Here is a 17,444-nt window from a genome sequence, read left to right on the forward strand (position 1 = left end):
CTAACAATGCACAAGGCTCTGTGCACACCATGGAGCCCATCATCTCCAGTCTGCAAAGGATGGTCGACTCCCAGAGAGACCGTGGTGACCCAGACCTGATGCCGCATGTGATGGGCGATTTGGCAGCTTCCATTGCAGCACAGGCGGAATTGAACACCATGTTAATGCAGTCTATGCTTGGTGGCATCCAATCTCAGACAGCTCTCAAGCAGTCTCAGCTTGATGCCATGCAAGCTCTGACTGCTGCCATCATGGCTGGGTCTACCACCATCAACTGGGGCTTTCACGGTGTCATAGCAGGTCAGCAATCTGTGCTCCAGCAGATTGCTAGGGATGCTGATGGTCTGCCCTGGGGGAGTAGCAGTGGGTCAGTGGAGCAGGAACCTGCTATTCTCTCTCAGGAGGACAGCATTCCTGCTCCCACCACTGCCACTCTACTATTGCCCTTGTCACTGCCTGTATTCCAGCAATCCAAGACTGCTGCCGCCCATGCTGAGGTGGTGCAGTCCACAGCCGGGCCTTCCAGGCCCACAGCTGGTCGAGCACATCCTGCAAGGCCATCTGAAGTCTCCCGCATGGACACCCAGCAGCCTTCCACCAGCCGTGCTGCAGCCACTGGGCCAACACTTCATAGGAGCACTGGAGTAGGCAAAGGCACAGTAATGAGAGGCACTAAGGGATTGCACAAGGGTGAATAGTTAATATTTTTGTTGTAAATATGTGCTCACTGATTTTTGATAAATGTATTAATTCACTTACAGTTCTATTGTGGTGTCTGTCATTTCAGCTTTGCGGTGTGAAATGGCCTGTGAGTGGGATGGAATGATGGCGATGTTGTGAGCAAAGGGGATGTGGGCTTTAAGTCATCCTGGTGTGAGGCTGGAGGTCTGTTTGGAGGAGGTGGCAGAGTTCTGTGACCACCTCCTTGGTGAAGTGGAGTCATCTAATACACTGCTCCTTGCTTCATTGAAGGTAGGAAAAGTGCTTTTGGAATACCCTCGGAGGGTAAGGCCTTCTGCTGAGAGCCCTGATGTCTCTCCTCATCTCTCTGCACACATGTTCCTGTAATTCTCGCTGCCTATGCTCCCTCCGCCGTAGATCCTGGAGGCTGAGGTGACATGCCAGTACAGCCCCCATTAATGTTGTCAAGAAAAGCAGTTTGATTTTTTCAAGAATAAATGTAGCTACCTTTTAGTTGCCACAACACTCCTGATACAAAATAACCTTGAAGGTATTGAATGAAAATGTTGGACTATGTGAAACTGACAAGAAAACACTGAAACTCCACTAATCTGACAGCTGCGAGACAGTACTGATGATCCCTTTAAATAACATCCATGGAGCGGGTTTCTTGGTGCTTCTCACCAGCTCTTCCTGTCGCTGTTTACTCCAGGCACTAAGGTAGGTAGCAACAATCAATTTCACAGATTGGATGGTCAGTGAGCATTGCACACTCACTGACATCATGATCCACCTGGCGTTGAGACTCCTGGTGATAACTGTTACCGGTAGCGCTGCCAGGGGCGGGGGAAGGGGTGGGATTTGACGTGCAGTGCTAAATACGCCTCACCCTGGCGATAATGCTCTAGCACCCAGTTAGTGACATCTGCTGCTGCTAACGGGAGGTGCTAAGGGGATGAATTTTTCCCCTAAGGACGTGGGGTTGTTATGAAAAAAAGGGAGGCTTTTTGGACCGAATGGTCTCTTCTGTTTCTTAAAAATTCTTGTGTTCTAAAGGGTAGGATAAATAAGGAAAAGACAGTGGTAACAAGGAAGGAAGTTCAGTCTATTTCACAAATGATCTTAAACAGCAAAAATTTTGTAAACATGGCTATCATCTTTTTGTTATCTATTCTGTGCTCTCAAATCTTTATTACCATGTTAAACTAATAGGCCTACACTTACAATTGCTATATTCGCACTATAACATGGGAAATCCATATAATGGTGCTAATTACATATATTACCTTGCAGGAACAAAATCTTAGTCTTATATATAATGCATATATCTTGTTAATTGTACAAGCCCCGAGTTACAAAAAACAACTTACGTGTTGCTTAAAACAAATATAAACCCGTTGAAGTTTAATTAAAATGAGTTTCTCTTGGTAATTTCTATTGAGTATGCAGAACTGGTAATTTGTTTGCATCTCACCAAATTAAGATGTCGAAGGTGTGAATAATTAGGGTCATTATTCATCAGAGGCACTCAATGTAAGTATTGCTTTCCCACCCAAAGTAGGCAAAACTGGCTGTGACTACCGATAGAAAACAAAGGAAATTGCTGAAAGCTCTGGATTCCTTGTCTGTATTAATCAGCATGCACATAGCTAAACTGTGGGATAATGCACAGGAGAGATAACAACATTCTTTTCAACAGACAAGGCTCAAACTGGTATCCATGGTTTGTGTGCCAAGTCAAAATATAAGTAAGCAAGGACTGTTGTTTTTTTTTGTCTTTTAAAGTAAGTATTTTCCTTGGATTCAGTATTACACATCATTTCCGTAAATGATCCCTCACTCCCCGTGACTTGCCATATGCCTTTACTTATCCAATATCTCGGTGAATGTAGTGAGCTCTTCGTTACTGCATTTTGGTTCACGGGATATTTTAAGTGCTTTCCTCATCGCTGGAGAAGTAGAAGAACAAATACTCTATCAGAATGTGGCCAAGGCTGTAAACTACTATCCATATTTATTGAATGATAAACAGAAAATTAACAACATTAAATATAAACAGTAGATTTCTGCTAAATAAAGAATGTATTGTCCCTCCTCATAATATCGAACACAATAAAGTTTTTCTCCTGTGCTAACCTTCACTGTAAACTGGACAGGATGCAAGGTCCCTGACTAAACTTTGCTGTTGATTGACCCATGTAGTCTCTAGCCTGCCTATCTATGATGGCTTCACAATGACTGCTGATTGGTAGGAAGTTAGGCTCAGATATACCATTCAAAATCCTTTGAAGATATGCTGGAACAAGGGAAATTTAAAAACATATATCTCAAATTTGGTCGGAGTTGCCAATCAAAACATTATCTTAAAAGATACAAAATATGTTTGTATTTAAATTGAATGGCTTGGCCTCCTACCTGGGGAGAAAGTATCTATCCCACCTGAACACTGTTGGAAGAATCCAATTGATGCCTATTAGTAACTGTATTTTGAATATGATGGACCAGCGAAACAGGTACAGCATTCCAATTTATATCAAGATGTCTTCCTGTCATCTACATCAAACAATCTACTGACTCTGGGTGTAGTATGCATCAAAAAGCTTGTGCTATCTTAGTCCAGAGTTTCTAAAAGACATTCATTGCAAAAACAAATTTGAAGGCATGCAGAGATGGTACAAAGGGATTTGGTTCAGTGCTTTATAGTATTAAATTGATATGCTGGAGTTTCACAGCCTCACCTGGGGCAATCTTTCCATTCTTGAAAGTTTTATATGTTTTACCTCAAGAGGCCAAATACGTTGAGCATAACTACTTGATAATGCAAATTGTGAGTGTTGGAAGGAATACGTTTAATGGGAAAACAGGCCTTCTGTCACATACTTTCCTGTATATTATTGTATGGTCTATGTTATAATGGTTACTGTGGTGTATGTAACTTGTTCCACCTTAAGAGAACTTAAACCTGTTCCACCTTAAGAGATGTACTACTTTCTCTGGCTGCTGTATACGGTAATACCGGTGGTGACCACATCGGTATATAAGTGCTGTGTAGTAATTTGCTGGGTAGTTCAGCCCTGACCTTCGACTAGTAAAGACCTGTTAAAGTTATTCTTGTGGTCTGTGTGCAGTGATTCATATTAACCATAACTGGAATACACAGACTTAACAGTGGTGACGAGTACGATCTTACCCTGCGGCAGAGATACATCCAAGGCAGTTTAACGGGCGTCGAGAAGAGGCATCCGCCCTCATCATCCTGCTGAGAAAAGACTCGGGTCTGAAGAGCAAAGGAAGAATCCTGACACGAAGCCTTCCATCAGCGACAGGCAGTGATCATCCCTTCTACCACGGTGGTGGGTAAGCCGATCAGCGACGAGCAGCAAGTCGGCCACGTTGGCTGTGGAGTAGGGGAGGGAAAACGGAGGATATAAGGGCGGAGAACTCGACCACGGCCGGGGAAAAGAGCCGGACAGAAGTCGGGGCCAGAGGCGCTGAGACTGAGGCAGCGTAAGGCACGGGAGCCGCGGTGAACGCAAACGCAGCCGGTGTAAAAGACCGGGCTGCAAGCGGGCTGGGAGGCGCAACAGCGTCGAGAGAGAGCTCGACCGCGACCGGTGAAAAAGGCCGGGCAGCTACCAAGGCCGCGAGGCGCAGCGACCGGGACAGCATAAGGCGCGGGAGAAAATTTAAAAAAAAACGCGGAGAACTCAGCCGCAGCCGGTGGAAAGGACCGGACTGCAAGAGGGGCTGGGAGGCATGAATTGAGAACCGCTGGGGAGGTGCGAACGGCAGCAATACGGCAATCGCCATTACAGCCAGCGGGGGAGAAGACAAGCGCGGGAAACCGCCATTTTAAAATAAAAGAAAAAAAAATAAAAGAAATTTTTTTTTTTGTTTCTCAAGAAGATTGCAAGGATGCCTAAGCATGGTAACATCAACGATTTCGATGCCGATGTTGAAGATTGGGCCACATATGTAGAACGCATAGAAGTTTATTGTAAAGCAAATAAGATATCAGATGAGGATAAAGCACTAACCTTATTAAACTTAATGGGTGCGAAGACATACGGGCAATTGAAACACCTTCTATCACCAGATAAACCGGCGGATAAGACTTTCGCGGATATTGTTACCGTCCTGAAAAATCATTTAAGCCCCACGCCGCTGATGCTAGTGGAACGATTTAAATTTTACAGCAGAAAGCAGCTGGATGATGAAAGTAATGCTGAATTTTTAATTGAATTGTGTAAGCAAGCAAAGTACTGTCAGTTTGGAACAGGACTAACAGATGCGCTAAGAGATAAATTTGTGTGTGGATTGTTAAAAGAAGAGACACAAAAGCGACTGCTTGAGGAGAATGAGCTGACGCTTGATAAAGCTGTTGCTATGGCAGCATCGCACGAAGCCGCAGCGAGAGGCACGGCGGTAATGCAGCTACGGTCACCGGAACTCAGCACAAATCAAATGGTCTTGGGTACAGTAAAATGTTATCGTTGTGGAAAGACAACGCACGATCAGAACCAGTGCTGGTTCAAAAATAAGGAATGCAGAAAATGTGGCAGGCTTGGTCACATAGCTAAAGTATGCCGGTCAGGAGAGAAGACCAGCAACAAAAGGTCACCGCAGGGAAAGTACAGAAAGGTACACAAGGTGACAGAGAACAGTTCGAATGAACAGAAGTCAGATTCAGACGCCAGCAGTAATGAACTGGGTAGCTTAAGAGTACACAACGTTGGTAAGGAAGCAGACCTCCAGACAATTTGGGTCACACTTCAGATAGCAGGAGTCCAAGTGAAGATGGAATTGGACACTGGATCGGCATTGACGGTCATGAATAAGAAAGATTACAAAAGGTTATTCCAACATATTCCCCTACGGGATACGGAGATTGTATTGAAAACATACACGGGGCAAAGAGTATACCCCATCGGAAAGATAGAGGTAAAGGTGGTCCACAAGGGCAAAGAAAGCCGAGGAATGGACTTATACGTGCTACCTGAAGGAGGTCCACCACTACTGGGATGGGAATGGATTAGAAAAATGAATATGGACTGGCATTCCTTAAAAGCACTAACGGTAGATGCCAGGGAAACAGATGTCAAACCTAAACGATTGTCCGGAATATTGGACGATGCTAAAGAGGTGTTCCAGCAGGGACTGGGAACACTGAGAGGAATTATGGCAAACATCAAGATTGAAGAACATGCACAACCAAAATTTTTCAAAGCCAGACCGGTACCCTATGCGATACGACCTGCTGTGGAAGCGGAGCTGGAAGCGCTAGAACGTTCAGGAATACTGTCTAAGGTAGACTGGAGTGAGTGGGCTACGCCCATTGTTCCCGTGATGAAACGTCCTTCGAGCAACAAGCCGGGAGAACCAGGGAAGGTTCGCATCTGTGGAGATTTCAAGATCACTGTTAATCCGGTGCTTCACACGGTGCAGTATCCGCTTCCGCGGATTGAGGATATCTTCGCTTCATTGTCAGGCGGGAAACACTTCACCAAGATAGACCTGGCGCAGGCGTACTTACAGATGGAAGTTGAGGAAGAGTCACGCCAGTACCTCACGATCAACACGCATAGAGGCTTGTACCGGTAAAATAGACTGGTTTTTGGAGTGGCATCGGCTCCAGCAATTTGGCAGAGGGCCATGGAGCAGGTATTACAGGGAATTCCAGGCACACAATGTTACCTGGACGATATTCTGATTACAGGAGATGGTGACGAAGAACACCTCGCAAATTTGGAACTGGTGCTCATCAGATTGAAAGAATATGGACTTCGAGTTAATCGGCAGAAATGTGAGTTCTTTCAGAAGCGGATCTCGTACTGTGGCCAAGTCATTGGCCAGGAGGGACTTCATAAGTCTCCTGACAAGATCGAAGCGGTTGTGAAGGCTCCCGCTCCGGTTAATGTATCTCAGTTGAGGTCGTTCCTAGGATTGTTTAACTATTACCATAAGTTTCTGCCAAATTTATCCACGGTACTGCACCCGCTGAACGCTCTTTTGCAGAAGGGAGTACCATGGGAGTGGAGCGAGGACTGTAAGAAGGCCTTTCGCAAAAGCAAGGAATTGATAACCTCAAAGGAAGTGTTGGCTCACTTCAACCCAACACTGCCTATTCGTTTGGCTTGTGATGCTTCTCCATATGGTATTGGGGCAGTACTCTCACACAAGTTGCCAAATGGCACGGAGAGGCCAGTCGCATTCGCATCCAGATCATTGACCTCCGCTGAGCGCAACTATGCTCAGATAGATAGGGAGGCTCTCAGCCTTGTGTGGGGAGTAAAGAAGTTTAATCATTACCTGCAGGGCCAAAAGTTTACGCTTCTGACAGACCATCAGCCGTTGGTATCCATTTTTAACCCTAAGAAGGGTGTGTCGGTGATGACAGCACAGAGACTCCAGAGATGGTCCCTTTTCCTAGGGGCACATCAATATCAGATAGAATTCAAAGGTACAAAGCAGCATGGTAATGCTGATGGGCTGTCGCGCCTGCCACTACCTGAAGAAGAGGAGACAACGAAGGTTGACCCTGTTGAGTTATTTCACTCGACCATCATCGAGTGTTTACCAGTCACCAATGCAAGTATTGAAAGAGAAACCAGGAACGACCCGACACTGTCCCGAGTCTACGAGGTGACAGTGAAGGGATGGCCAGCACATGGTGATTCTCTGTTACCGGCATTCTCGGCAAGACGAGACCAGCTGTCCGTCTGTCAAGGAACATTGATGTATGGAACGAGAGTGATTATTCCTCCTAAGTTAAGGGAAAGAGTTCTAAAGGAACTGCATGAAGGTCATCTGGGGGGAGTCAAGATGAAAAGCCTTGCTAGGGCTTATGTGTGGTGGCCGGGTATCGACCAACAGATAGAGGAGCTGACGAAAAGCTGCTCAGGGTGCCAAAAAGTGCAAAATGCACCTCCGATTGCACCGCTGCATCCATGGGAATGGCCTTCAGCCCCATGGCAACGCGTACATATTGACTTTGCTGGTCCATTCATGGACTCCATGTTTCTAATTGCGGTGGACGCACATTCTAAATGGCCAGAAGTGATCAAGATGACTACCATTACTTCAGAAAAGACAACTGCGGTGTTAAGAACGATATTCGCAAGGAACGGATTGCCAGAACAAATATGTTCCGACAACGGACCACAGTTCGTGTCAGAAGAATTCCAAAAATTCTTAAAGAAGAATGGGGTGAAACATTATACCTCTGCCCCATATCATCCGGCTACAAATGGGTTGGCCGAGAGATTTGTACAAACATTCAAAAAGGCAATAAAGGCCATGAGCGAAGATCAGATTCCACTACAACATAAGGTGGACAAGTTTCTACTGGCATATCGAAACGCCGCTCATGCAGTGACAAACCAAAGTCCTGCCATGATGTTTTATAACAGGAGGTTGCGGTCCAGGTTGGACTTGTTAAAACCAAATGTGCGGAGGGAAGTTGAAAACAAACAGTTCCAGCATATAAATAACAAGACCACTCGGAGTTTCGAGGTAGGACAACCAGTGTTGGCCAGGGACTATGGAAACGAGAAATGGCAATCCGGAACAATTCGGGCCAGACAAGGACCCCTGATGTACACGGTAGATGTTGGTAAAAATGTAATACGGCGTCATGCTGACCAACTGGTAGAATCGAAAACAAGGGTCGAACCCATGGTTACGACAGAGACAACCGTGGAAGAAGTTAGTGAACCTGAAGCATCTACCTCGGCAGTGAATGTACCTGATGATGATGTCCAAGACATAAGAGACCAACTAGAGGAGTCACCTCAGCAACAAGAATCAGAGACCCCTGAAAGGCGTTATCCAACTCGAATCAGGAGGCCTCCTGAGAGACTGAACCTTTGAACTGTTTCTACATGAAGTTGTATATGTATATATGTTATTTCTACATGAAGTTGTATATGTATATATGTTATTATGTTATGTTAAATGGGGATATAACTGTTAAGCTAAAAAGGGAGGATTGTGGTGTATGTAACTTGTTCCACCTTAAGAGAACTTAAACCTGTTCCACCTTAAGAGATGTACTACTTTCTCTGGCTGCTGTATACGGTAATACCGGTGGTGACCACACCGGTATATAAGTGCTGTGTAGTAATTTGCTGGGTAGTTCAGCCCTGACCTTCGACTAGTAAAGACCTGTTAAAGTTATTCTTGTGGTCTGTGTGCAGTGATTCATATTAACCATAACTGGAACACACAGACTTAACAGTTACCATAAGGAAATATTCTTGGATGCTTTGTCTTATCCATTCCTACTTAGTGATCTTAGAAAGCCTTCCTGAGTGTGTCTTCTCTCAAGGTGCATTTTTTCTGATCTAGTACTTATTGATTCAATATTTTTCCTGGATGGAGTGGATCTGTAACATCATGTCAGCCTCTCCTTTGAGTCGTGCTGCACAGTAACAATTCCTTTCCCTTGATTCTTCTACTTGAATTAATGTGTTGAGCCATGGAAGCATTTTTTTCCCATCTGAAACTAACAAACATCCCTGGAACAAAAGCTGCCAAAAGCAGAACAACTATACTTCTGTGAATCGTTGCCCTAGAAAAAGAAATTCAGCACAGTGCACATTATTGAGGACATATTCTTGTCCATTAGATCAGCAAAAACAGCTCAAATATTGAATAAATGAATTGTATTATGAAAATGATCAAAAACTCTCAGTTTTAGCAATGTTTACTTAACTAGATTGTGATGTAACTAATGCTGGTGACCAAAAAAAAGTGGAATGAATCAGCAAGAGATAGTCCTACTGACGGTGGAAGGGAAGGTTAGATGGCTTTGCATGGAGCACCATCACCACAAGGATTGTAATGATTCAAACACAAGGCCCCCCCACCACCTTCGCAGAGCAACCAGGAATGGGCAATAAATTCAGCAAATAATAAAATAAAAATACATGAAAAAATCTTAAAGACATTCTTTTGATTTTCCCAATGGCATTGTTACCTGCCTAATGGTCAAAATGAATGAATAAAAAAATAAAATAAAATATTTGAATATTTTGTGTAAGACAGTGTTTTATACAGTCTAGTATATTGTACTTGCTGCACACAGTGTCGTCTCCTCAACATTGAGGAGACCAAAAACAGATTGGGTGTTTTTTTGCAGAATTTCTCAATTAAGCATGAACCTGATTGCCCTATGGCTTCCATTTCAATTCCCACTTCTAATTCTTATTCATACCCTGACTAAAATAACCTTTTATGTTTCATCCAGCACTTTTCAACACCCCCCCCAAGTTAAAAAAAAATTGTTCATCAGAATTCATTGAAAATTAGTGTTAGATATTTCTGCACGTATGGGCCCATGACATCTTGCTGTAAGTACTGAGATGTGCCTGCTCAGGATCTGTGTCGCTGTTACCACCAAAGTTTTTTTGGGCCAGAGGGAGGTAACCTGACTTGTCTGGCAATAGTGGACACCCATGTCGCTAGGGGGCACGTCTAAGTTGTTGGCCATTAGAAATATGCCAGAGGAAGAGGCCTGGCTAATGATAGGTGTCAGAGCCCCCCTAAAAACAATATAGCTGTCCCTGTGGCCCCAGTTGTAAGGGGAGAGCTGTACAAAATACTTTTTAAAAATTCTCTCCAGGCGTTCAAGCCTCAGTCCTTGTCGGAACTTCCAGGTGGTCCCCATTTCTACCCTGCCACGGAAATATCCCTTTCAGGCCTCGAGAATATGTGAACTCTCAACGTAGGGAATCCCCACCTTCAGCGCTGCCCATGTTTACAATGCTGACCTTGCTTGTACTGGGTGAAAGCTTCACCCCAATAAGGCCATCCAAATAGTTCAGTGCTGGGTTGGGACCCAATGCATCCAGATCCCGGCCTAGTCTCCGACCACCCTAATGGACCCCTGCTTAACTTACGCAGGATTACACCAGGGGGGCCGGGGGGAGGGTGGAGTGGAGAAAATTTTGCAACTACAAGCTGGTGGCAGAGAAACTTGCCTGAGGTACGTACTCAAAAAATGACACCCAAGCTTTACGGCCAAAACATGACTTAATTTTTTTTTCAGGATTACAACTGCTGTGTATTTATTGCATTTTCTGTTTTTATTTTATTTTTCTTCCAGGCTGAGGAAATAACTCGGTTTTCCACAATGGGGAGATGACCTGGGGGCGGGCGGGGGAATAAGGGGAAAAATACAATGGAAAATTCTACAAGAAAATCCAGCTGTGGCTCTCGCCTCTGAGTCAGAAGGTTGTGGGTTCAAGTCCCACTTCAGATACTTGAGCACATAAAGCTAGGCTGACACTCCAGTGCAGAACTGCAGGAGTGCTGCACTATTGGAGATGCTGTCTTTTGGATGAGACATTAAACCGAAGCCCCATCTGCTCTCTCAGATGGACATAAAAGATCCCATGGCACTATTTTAAAGAAGAGCAGTTATTCCCAGTGTCCTGGCCAATATTTATTCCTCACTCAACATTAACCCTGAGTGTACTGTTATTGGAATAATGAATTTGAATATTTATCCCTCACCCAACATCACTAAAACAGATTATCCAGTCATTATTTCCTTGCTGTTTGTGGGACCTTGCTGTGTGCAAATTGTCTGCTGTGTTTCCTACATTACAACAGCGACTACACTTCAAAACTACCTAATTAGCTGTAAAGCACTTTGGGACGTCCTGAGGTCATGAAAGGCGCTGTATAAGTCTTTCTTTTATTCAGGAAGCCTTCCCTACATTCTATTGTTCCCTTGGAAAGAATTCTATTTCAACACAATCACTGAGCTAGGATCTGAATGGCGTACAGTGGCCTTCCTAATGGGAATCTCACTTTACATGATCTATATGCTGGAAAACGAGGGGGACGATGAGCAGCAGAAGGTTGTAGTCTCAGCCCATCAACAGCTGCCTCTGCTCACCAACCTCTCTGTGGTCTAAGTAAAATCCTTGGTCCTTAGAGCAAGCCAACACATCCAAATCCTAAACCTCAACATCAGCACATTACCTGCTCCCCATTGCCATACAAGAGAACCAAACATCAAATTGTCCTTACAACAAAAGGTCCAGTGATTTATTACAACTATTTACAGCAACATAATTTGGTTTGGTCAGCTTTCACAGACCTGTGACCACACAAGCTTTTCCCTGCCATATTCTAACACTTCTGGTATGTGCCACCTGACGGCCTGGGGTCTGAGGTCTAGACAGCTGCTGTAAAATATTACGAGCCTCATGCGATGGAGGTGACGCTTCTCTGTGAACGACACGGCACAGGATGACTCTTTGTAACAGGCTCTTTGGGAGCCCAGTCCTGCAAAGGTGAAGTCCAATGTGGGGAGCTGATGGTGTGTTGCTCTGTGCTGCTTCCGTGAGGATGAGTCTCCGAGACATGCATTCCAAATTCTCCATTGATACAACAAACAGAATCTTGGTTGCCAGTGACCAATGGGGTAATGGATCTCACAAAATCACAAAGATTCTTAACTTTCTCAGGGGGAATCAACTGAATATCCTCTAGTCCCATCAAGATGCTGCCTTGTGTACTTTCCAATCTGGTTGACAATGACTTCTCCAGATAGTTGCCCAAGACTGTAGTCCTTCATTCAATGCCTCCACATTGAGCTGACTAACTTGCCTGGATCTCTCATGAAGTTTGGAGATGCTCCTGTAAGTGCCATTTTCTCCAGGCTGTCCTGCAATGAGTTTGAACCCCTCTCAGATGATGGCATACAGCAGGGCAGTGGACTCCACTGCTATCCCAGCCATTTGCCGCACTTCTTAGGAGAGGCCACGCTGAACCTCCATATGTGTTGAATGATCTGCTAGCATCCTTCTCTTCCTGGTAGGACCCCTGAGATCATCGTCCGTTTGCCCCACAACCAGAGGGTGACATGTCTTATGCCTGCAATCAATTATATCAGGTTCCACTTCTATATTTACATTCGGTGGTTTCCTTGTGCTCAGTGTCTCGCCATGTCTCAATTCCTTGTCTACACTATCTGTGCCCCTAGAGCGGATGGGGGTGAAATTTGTTTTGGGCAGTAGTACACAACCGGTGATAATGATTTGGCAGCTGTTTGACATTCCCCTCGATTTTCTTTTCCAGTGAAGTCAATGTTTGGTGAGGTTTTCTGGGTTAACTGTATCAATAGCACAAGTGCCTTTTCGCAGCCTCAACACGCTCCTGCATTCATTTTAATGGACGGAAAATTGGGGAGAGTGCACCTGCAGTTTCCCAATATGCTCTCCCAGTGGGTGATGCTCCATACTTGGATCACCCTTTCAGAAATCAGCCCTATGCAGCCACTAGCGGTCATCCTGAAATTGAATGATATCAGAGAATGCATCAATGCCTCTATCATATCATGCAATGTTTCTCGTTACAATCTATCAATCTACATCTCATATCCTAATAGCATTTGTAATCAGCCTGAACAGCTATGGTTCCTTTCCCTCCACAGATGGCTTCTCTTACTGCTGCATGTTGACTTGGTATGACTCCAAGGTGATTATGCCCTCCATGATGTGGATTAATGGAATATCAATGCTAAAGCTAAAGTACTTCATGGTTTTTGCTTGTTTATTCAATGTTTATAGATCAGCCTGTGGTATTTAATCCTCCTCACCACTAAGCTTTCAAAGGTATGACATTTTGTCATAATTTTTCTCAAACGTTTTATTTTATACCTCTAGCCATGTAGGAAGAATAGAAGGAATCAAAAAACATTATGGGGGGAAAAATTTGGTATCGCCAAATATTGGGGCACTAATATCGGCCGGGTGTAAATTTTAGCGCCCGGCGCAAATTATTGCCGGCGACCGGGAAATTCATCACCAGCGCCCCTGGAGGTGATTGGAGCACTAAATCAAGCACTACACACCTCTCTTAGGGCACTAACATCAGGGAGCGGGGCGCTACCTCAGAGCGCTACTCAAGCTCAGGCGATGTCAATCACCTTGTACTCAGACAGATTGGCGCCTTACAGTTCTTAAAGGGGAGGGTCCATCATGCTACACAGCCTCACCCTGAGCATTGCTGTGTTTGAACTGGGCCTGCAAGGAGGTGCAGATCTTCACCAAAGATTATCATGGCTGCTCAGAGGCCCAGGGAGAGAGCTCGCCGGTTTAGCAACCAGGCATTGGTGGCTTTGGTTGGCACTGTGGAACGCCGACGGGCGGTGCTGTTCCCAGACACTGGCAGGAGGCCATTGCCCCAGGAGATAACAAGGGTGTGGAGGGAGGTTGCCCAGGAGCCTGGTCCAAAAGACTCACACACAGTGCCACAAGAAGTTCAACGACCTCACTCGGGTGGTCAGGGTGAGTAGATGCTTGAAAAACCTCGACATCCCACCATCTCAACCTCACTCTGTGCACAGACAGTGTAAAGTGCTAAATCCCCAACACTCACCCAACAACTATGCCCATCTACCTTGCAGACATTAATGGCTATTCAACTATGGTAGGCACATCTGCCAAACACATGGCTGCACACTCACTCACACGCTGTCCTTTTTCTTGCAGGCCAAGCTTTCACATAACAGGAGGGAGCAACAATGCACAGGAGGAGGTCAGGCAGAGCTGCACCCCCTCACACAGCTGGAGGAGTGAGTTCACAGACTCATTGCCAATCATGTCGTGGGCGCTGTGGCAGTTGGAGAGGTCGATCCCCTTGGGGACAGAAACGGTATGTTCATCACCTCTCCCTCCTCTCTCATACCACTTCCCCTTCAGAACACCAGCCTTTTCCACTTTCCATCTAAGTATACTGTCTCCATTCCTTGCTCCCTTCCTGCCCTCCTGCCCTCACATTAAAGACACTCTTATACCTTCCTGCTTTCAGATAGTGAGCCACCATCTGACCAGCCTATCCCTCAGCCTGCATCTCCCGAGGGCAAGACATCCAATACTAGGGCCATGTGTTTCCTGGAGGGGAGCAGGGGATTTGGCTCTGATGTGGGTGAAGCTACGGGACCCTGCGGGCTGCAGCAATGCCATGGGGAAAGGGAAGCTCGGGGGCCATCTCCCCGGAGGGTGAGTGCGCACACGGGTTCTGCTGCACAGGACTCGGATGAGGACCTCGATATAGCAGCGATGAACACACAGCCGATGAGCATGCATACTGAGCTCATGGGTACAATGGCAAGGGTGCCCGAGAGCATGGATGCACTGGCTAGGAGCGTGGAGGAGTCCGCCGCCAGCACAGCTGTCATCTGTGCGCAAACCCTCGAACCCATCCATGCCTCGTTGCAGAGGATGGTTGACTTGCAGGGAGATCGTGGGGGCCCAGACCCCATGCCGCATGTAATGGGTGAGGTGGCAGCAGCTATTGCAGCACAGGCCGAGGCAACGCAACAGCTTAGTGCTGGAATTGAGTCATTGGTTGGTGTCATCCAATGTCAGACTGCTCTGATGCAGTCTCAGATTGATGCCACGCAAGCGTTGACTGCTGCCATCATCGCTGGGTTGCCCATAGTCCACCAGGGATCTCACGGTGCCGCAGCAGGCCAGCAATCTGTGCTCGAGCAGATTGCTCTGGATGCTGAGGTTCTGCCCCGGGGGAGTGGCAGTGTGTCGGTCGAGTAGGAAGGTGCTGTCCTCTCTCAGGATGACAGCATTCCAGCTCCCACCACTGCCACTCCGCCATTGCACTTGCCACAGCCTGTAACCCAGCCATCCCAGACTGCTGCCGCCCATGCAGAGTTGGTGCAGTCTGCAGCTGGGCCCTCCAGGCCCAGAGCTGGTCGAGGGCATCCTTCAAGGCCATCTGCAGTCTCTGGCTCCCAGATTCAGCAGCCTTCCACCAGCCTTGCTGCAGCCACTGGGGCCACATTACGGAGGAGCAGTAGGGTTGGGAAGGGGGAAGTGTGAAGGGGAGGGAGATCATTCAAGAAGGGCGAATAATGAAAATTCTCAAACAAATCAGGGGAATGTTTGTCCCAAAGTTGGATGTTTATGTAAATATATTGTTCGCTCTGTTAACGCTTACCTTGATGTGGTAAGAACCAGTTTTGTTTGTTAATGAATTGTTGTGTTTGTTTGTTATTGGTTGTGCTAATAAGACACAGTTGGTCAGAAAAATAAAAACATTTATTGCAAAGTTACAACTTTGCTCATTTTACTCATTGGAGCTTTGCTCGGTAATAGGGGCTGCGGGGTGGCTGTAATGATGTGCTTGTTCATCCCAAAAGCCATCTTCTCTGTCATTCATCAGAAGTGGTGTCTTATGAGGCGTTCACGAACGGCCTTTGCAGAAGCAACATTGAGCGCCTCCCTCCCACGATGCTGCTCCTCCTCTTCTTCATCCTACTCCTCCTCCTCCTCCTCCTCTCCCTCTTCCTCCTCCTGAAGTGGTGCACCAATCCCTGGTGGCAATGGCTGGATACTCATAATTGCAAGGTTGTGAAGCATGCAGCACACAACAATGAAAAGCGAGACTCAATCACGGGAATACTGCAAGGCTCCTCCAGAGTGGTCAAGACAGCGGAACCGTTGCTTCAACATGCTTACCGTCTGTTCAATGAGTTTCCTTGTGGCACTATAGCTCTCATTGTATGCGAGCTTAGCAAGAGTATTGGGGTTACGATGCGGTGTCATCAGCCAGGAGCAAAGTGGATAGCCCTTGTCCCGAGGAGCCAGCCACGAGGTTGATGCGGTGGTTGGAACAGGTCTGGGATACCAGTCTGGCGTAGGATGAATGCATCGTGGCTGCTGCCAGGATAGTGGGAATTGACGGTGAGGATGCACTGTCTGTGAAACCAAGCAATGCCAATCCAAGTAAGTCGGAAAATGGAGGAAAGGTATTGGAGGAGGATGGTGTGATTGAATGCGTCAAAGGCTGCAGAAAGGTCAAGAAGAATGAGGAGGGATAATGCATCACAGTCACAGAGGATGTCATTTGTGACTTTGTGAGGGGCCGTTTCAGTACTGTGGCAGGGCAGAAAACTGATTGGAGAGATTCAAACATGGAGTTGCAGGAAAGATGGGCATGGATTTGATAGTTGACAACATGTTCAAACACTTTGCAGAGGAAAGAAAGGTTGAGATGAGATGGTAGTTTGAAAGGCCAGAGGGGTTGATGGTGATTTATTTCAGGCGGGGTGATGACAGCGATTTGGAAAAGGTTGAAACAGTACATTAAGAGAGGGAAGCATTCTACCAAGGGGCAGAAAACGTTAGTGGGAGTGATATATAGACCTCCAAACAGTAATGCAGAGGTTGGGGATGGCACTAAAAAGGAAATTAGAGAAACGTGCAATAAGGGCACAGCAGTCATCATGGGTGACTTTAATCTACATATAGATTGGGCCAACCAAATTAGTAACAATACTGTGGAGGAGGAATTCCTGGAGTGTTTACGGGATGGTTTCCTGGACCAATATGTCAAGGAGCCAACCAGAGATCAGGCCATCTTAGACTGGGTATTGTGTAATGAGAAAGGATTAATTAGCAACCTTGTTGTATGAGGCCCCTTGGGTCGGAGCGATCATAATATGATAGAATTCTTCATTAAGATGGAGAATGAAGTAGGTGACTCAGAGACTAGGGTCCTGAATTTAAATAAAGGAAAATACGATGGTATGAGGCGCGAGTTGGGTAGGATTGATTGGGGAATGGCACTCAAAGGGTTGATGGTGGATAGGCAATGGCAAACATTCAAAGTCCGCATGGATGAACTACAGAATTTGTTCATCCCAGTTTGGCATAAAAATAAAACAAAAAAGGTGATTCAACCGTGGCTAACAAGGGGAATTAGGGATAGTATACGATCCAAGGAGAGGA

This window comes from Somniosus microcephalus, chromosome 9, assembly GCF_052327205.1.
Source record: "Somniosus microcephalus isolate GS21.2 chromosome 9, FLI_Smic_1.0, whole genome shotgun sequence".
Classification (NCBI taxonomy): domain Eukaryota; kingdom Metazoa; phylum Chordata; class Chondrichthyes; order Squaliformes; family Somniosidae; genus Somniosus; species Somniosus microcephalus.